This window comes from Ochotona curzoniae, unplaced genomic scaffold, assembly GCF_017591425.1.
Source record: "Ochotona curzoniae isolate NIBS_2020 unplaced genomic scaffold, NIBS_Ocur_1.0 contig_3498, whole genome shotgun sequence".
In the NCBI taxonomy this organism is placed as follows: domain Eukaryota; kingdom Metazoa; phylum Chordata; class Mammalia; order Lagomorpha; family Ochotonidae; genus Ochotona; species Ochotona curzoniae.
In genome coordinates this window covers 12,174,369-12,180,153 of record NW_024465885.1, presented here as the reverse complement: position 1 = coordinate 12,180,153, position 5,785 = coordinate 12,174,369, and the positions used below count along the sequence as shown (strand labels likewise).

The following is a 5,785-nucleotide window of genomic DNA, read 5'->3' as shown; positions in this document are numbered from 1 at the left end:
TGGAACTATGCACTTATACACATAAACCCCAGAGAGAAAAAGTTGAAATGGTAAGATAGGCTAATAGGGCCCAGTGCTATAGCATAGCAGTTTAAAGTCCTCACCTTGAATATGCCAGGCTCCCATATGGGCACCGGTTCTAATCTTGGCAGCACCACTTCCCATCCAGCTCCCTGCCCAAAGCTTTGGGACCCTACACCTGTGTGGGAGACCTGGAGGAAGCTCCTGGTTCCTGGCTCCTAACTTCAGATCAGCACAGCTCCAATCATTGCGGTCACTTGGGAAGTGAACCATCAGATGAAAGATCTTCCTCTCTGTCTCTCCTCCTTTGGAATAAAAATAAATAAATCTTTAAAAAAAAAAAAAGATAGGCTAATGGGTGAACATTGTCATTATGGAACTACAGCCTTTTTTTTTTTTTTTATTAACTACCTGCACATCTTTGCTGTGCTCTGGTAGTTACCTAACACTGTTCAAAAGTACTCCAACTGAGCTGCATCCTGCAGAACTTAGGAACTGAATCCACAAAATGCCTTTGTACACGAGGAGCAAAACAAAAAATGGAATGTAGTATTTTCTCACTTACTAGGCAGAGTTTTGATCACATCTGTCACACACTTATATAAACGGGCTCCTTTCATCTCAGTCTTTTGTTGCTTCTCTATCGGGCCCAAGCAATAGTCCTTATGACACCCGAAGATTCTATGCCTTTCCTTTGTCTAAAACAGGAACATCTCCTATTATATACCATGGCTCAATAGAAGCTTTAATTCTTCTGGAACTTTTGGAGAGGTCGAGAAACAGAGCAGCAGAAAGTCAAAGGAGATGAAGTGTGCACCTAGCTGCTGGCTGACAGCCAAGGAATGTCATGGTTAGCACAAATACCTGAACACCAGCAGGTTTTACTTCTCTCTGATGCTTTTTATTTTAGATTTGTTTATTTACTTATTTGAAAGGCAGATTACTGAATAGGCAAAGACTTCCTATCTGCTGGTTCACTCCTTCAGATTGTAACAACAGCCAGGTTTATGCTAGGAACCAGGAACTCCATGTGAGCCGTCCATGTGTACAGGAGGGGCCCAAGTACCGGACCATACTCATTGTCTTGTCAGTCATAAGTAGGAAGCTGGGTCAGAAAGAGGGCCAAGGACTTACACTGACCTCTAATATGAGATGCCAGTGCCAGAAATCCACTAAGATAATATTATCCTCTTCGTAATGTTAAAAAGAAAAGAACCCAAATGTATAAAGCCTTTAGTACTTCAGAGAAGCTCAGCTTCCATTTTCTCCTCACTGGAAACAGGCCTGTGGGTTTAGATGGAGACTTCATATCACTGGAAACATCTACTAAACAAAGGGAGAAAGATTCCAGAAACCAGGAAAATGAAAGAGTAGGAATAAATGAGATAGTTCAAATACATATGAATCCGGGAGCCAGGTAGATCTTGCGCACTTTGGGTAATCTGTTCTAGTTCATGGAACAAAAACTAATATACTACCATGACTCAATATGCATTTACTGAATGAGATAGTAATTACATAAATTGGTCATTAACATCATTGTAGCGATCACACAGTCTCTGTTCAAATGCTTCAAGAAATAAGAAAATCCAACACACACACAGTTTTTAGTGGGGAAGTTGAAGTAGGTAAGGTTAGAAAAGTGATATTCTAGACATTACTATTTAACCTATGACTGTAGAGCAACTGAAATGTGGCTAGTCCAAACTGAAGTATATTGTTTCTGAATACATAATCTGAAAAAAGCAACATGTAAAAATCTCTCATTATTAATTTTTACAATTATTAAAATGCAAAATTATATCTTCTATCAGGTGAAATGAAAACCATCATTAACATCAATTGTACCTATGAGTTTCCTTGGCTGTAAAATGTAAATATTATTATCTTTTTCTCTGTTTCTCCACTATCAGATTCATTACAAGAGTCTTACAAATCAGTGCTTGCTTCGGTAGCACAGATACTAAAACTGGAACTATACAGAGAAGATGAGCATGGCCCCTGCGCAAGGATGACACGCAAATTCATGAAGCATTCCATATTTTGGGGGGTTATGGGAAGTCACCCCAACTAGGCTACAGCTCCCACTGGTTTGTGTGAGGACCGAGTATGACGTGGGTAGGATTGAGCTGAACTACAACACCCATTGGTTCAAGTGGAATACAGCGCCAGAAACAGAACTGACCCAGCAATTGCAACCACCAGCAAGTGCATAAGCTGATTGGGGCGACGGACGGTGCCAGACCCTGTACTGGCAAACTCACACAAGAACCAGGATTGGGATCATCTCAGATGAAATTTCTTTGGAGATCCATCCAACTGAACTGCTGATCTCAGAACCCCAACCATGAAGAGACTATGTCAGCCAGTGGATTCTGAATAAGTTTCATCGTGATTGGAACAGCGAGACTGGCAGCAATTCAGAACTGCTGAACTATCAAAACCGCTTCAGCAGGACCCTCAGAGCTTTCCTCACATCAGGGACCAGGGATGGATGGGAGGCTGGGTGGGGCTTTTCCCTTTGTTTCTCTTCTGACCCCAGATATAGGGGGAAAAATAGTATTAGTGTGGAAACAATGGTATAACCCACTTTCCTGTAGCCCTTGGCCCTTTGTACCCTAATCAACTAAGTAAGATTATTTAAAATAAATAAATGAATAAATAAATAAATAAATAAATAAATATTTTTTTAAAAAACAAGATTCTTATAAATCAAATTCCTGTTTTATTGGAAACAGTGAAGAAGAAAAGCCACTGCAGCTCAGTGGGAAAAAGAATGAGAATGGTCTGCTTGCCTGGACACTACCTCAGATGCAAGGAAACTCTACATTTTATGACCTTTATGTTGTCACCTCATAGAAATAATTGATCTCGGAATCTCCCTGATAGCAAATTGAAATAAATTTTATCAGACCTAGCCTAGTAAAATGTATTATATTTTTCAGACTATCAGAGCTTGCATATGGCAGTTGCAAGTAATAATTCATAAGGTGAAAGCACCTGCAATATTAAAACAAGTATATTCCTTAACCAATTCAGTGTTACTTGGATTCTTAAAAAAAAATCATTTTGGCATCATTTGACATCATTATGAAGATTTTAAAGGTTGAAGTTGGAGCCCCTATAACTGATTTATGAGCAGTCTTAAGACAGTGACTAAAACACAAAATCATTTCCCTTCACTCATCCCATACCATATCATGAATGAATACATAAAAATAATACATAACAATAAATGTTTCCTTCTAGCTTTAGGAAGAAGATGCTGCTCCCTTATGAAAAGAAAAAGAGACACAGAGGGGAGGGGGGAACAGGAAAAAATAGAAAGAGAGAAGAAGGGAGGGAGGGAGAAAGTGGAAAGCTAAAGGGTCATTCTAGGATCTCCTCTTCCTCAGCATTTAGACTAAGGAGATTTGGGCTGGTAGGGGGAAAAAAGCCAATATTGATTTTGCAGGGCCATACCATATCTTCTCCTTTTTTGGAAGACCTGGAGGGTTGTCTGTACCCAAGTTGTGGATTAGCTGAGAGCATTTAGAGATACTACCCTTTCTAAATTGCCATCATCACTATTCTTGTGCTTTCAGGCCATTGTTCAGTGAAATAATGATTGCTTGAACATAAACATAGCAATATCATAGCCATCAATCTGTGGCTGCTAAGAGTAGGTAATGTATGCCTTGTGCACGTGTTGGACAAAGTGATAACTCATGTCTTGTGCAGAATAGAGCTGTAAAGAACTAGATCTCATCATGAAATGCAGAATGGTACATAGTTTAAGATTGAACTGTTTCAAAAGTTGTTTGGAAGTTTTCAAAGGGAATAATTCCATCTGAATTCTGAAAGAACTTCTGCTCATGTTCATCTCTGCACTTCTTTGTTAGAATGGATAGTATCTATAGTGGTAGATGCTATCACCAAGTATGATTCCTGTGCCAGCAACCTTGGCAACAGCATCACCCACATCCAAGCCAGCAGGCGAGACTCAGATCTCACCCCAACCTGCTGAACTGGAGATCAGGGATCTGGAGCCAAACACTGCTTTCATGTCTCCTCCACATAATATTAATGCTTCCCAAATTTGAGGACCACTGAGCTACACTGTTTTGCATTTTACGGATCTAATCAATATGACATGGCCAAATTCTGAAGGAATGGAATGAGAAGTCTTGACTTCTACAGTGATTCAGAGTGATCAGAGAACTTGGTCACTAAGGGGCACAAGAACAACCTCAATGCTATGCTCCTCCACTTGCAGAGAAGGAACTTTTTCTTCAGGGAATCAAACTAGATTTTTTTAGACTGCCAAGGACTGCTACTAAAAGAACTCGATAGTTCAACAGAAATTTCTACTCTAAAACTGAAATATTCCTTGGACAATGTCCCCAGAAGCTGAGAAAGTTCTCATTATTTAGAGGACTGCTTGAAATAGCAAGCAGTGGGTGGGTGCTCCTCTAGCTTAGTCGCCCTTGTAATATTCCAGATCCAACTCAGTCCAGGAAGATCTAGAATTCTTGTGTATAATTATTCTGTAAATATATCTTAGAGACATTAAGTTTCTTGCTGAACAAAGTATGCTAACTGCATAATGTTAACTACATTGTGAATTTATGAAATTCAGACACATTCATGGTGTCTGTTGCCTGAAGTTGCCCCCTAACCATGGACTGTGGTTCCTTCGGCAACACACACACTCTCCTTAGTCCTGCTCTCTGGCTAACAAAGAGCCCAAGTTCACAACCATGGAGCCTTAGGCTTGTCTCTTCTGCACCAGATGTTTCTAATAGTGGCAAGAGATATAATAGAGCAATGCAGCCATAGTATTCAAAATAAACAAGGTACCTGCTCATCTACTAAAAAAAGTTTGCCTAAATACTGATTTTTCCAGTAAAAAAAAAAAAAGTTCATCTCTGGACAAAACTGAGGCACCGTTAAGATCCCCAGACTTATTAATCATTAATATGTTTGTCCAAGTACTTAGCAAAATATGAGTGTTCCTTTGGCCACCCAATAAATACTTGATGAGTAAATGTTAATGGCATAATGGCAATAAGACAGCCAAATTTATTTATATTATAATTGCAGAGTAGCTTAGACATTTAAAGAAAGTAGTTCAACTATCACCCAATAAAAGGAAAAAAACTAAATGCTCTTTACTATTAATTAATCCAATTCTTGAAAACCCATAACTTTCAAAACCACCTAAAAACTCCTAATAGGGTCTGAGTAAAGTTAGCATAGGAACTTACAGCCCTGGTATTGGCATATGATTCTAAACAAACTGACAGTTGATGTGTTCCAACACCAAGCCTCCCTTTCTGTTCGGGAACACAGTGAAGGGAAAATCTGAAAGGAAAGGCAGTCTTGGCAAAAGTTTTTTGGTTCTTTCACATGTTCCAAAGATGTGAGTCTCAGGGAGTGCTCCAGTTCTCAGTCCTGGGCATGACTCAGTCTGTTACAGACTTCAGAACAACAGTTTCCTTTCTGCTTCAAACAGTGTTTGCAGCTCTGAAAACACAGAACCTACTACTCAAGCTGCAAAAACAGAAAGGTACATGTTTTTCATCAGGGCTAAATTCCTCAGCAATATAATGTGCTATTTCTTTATGATATTCTTATATCCCATTCTGTTAACTGTGTGATAAGTCTCTTTGGTAGAGAGAATTTAAAAAGCTTTTCAAAACACAGTGTTCACACATGAAAATTGCTAAGGCCATCATTTGTTCTAATCTTTTATGTGATCTATGTGCTAAGCAGGACACTATGT

The 5,785-nt window shown here is 39.2% G+C and overlaps 1 non-coding gene across 1 annotated transcript; it reads left to right on the top strand.

The window, feature by feature from the left end:
• Positions 1–1,960: 1,960 nt before the first annotated feature.
• Positions 1,961–2,067, top strand: LOC121156965. Its single transcript, XR_005883946.1, has one exon. It is a non-coding gene; the product is annotated as a U6 spliceosomal RNA (small nuclear RNA).
• The last annotated feature ends 3,718 nt before the right edge of the window (positions 2,068–5,785 follow it).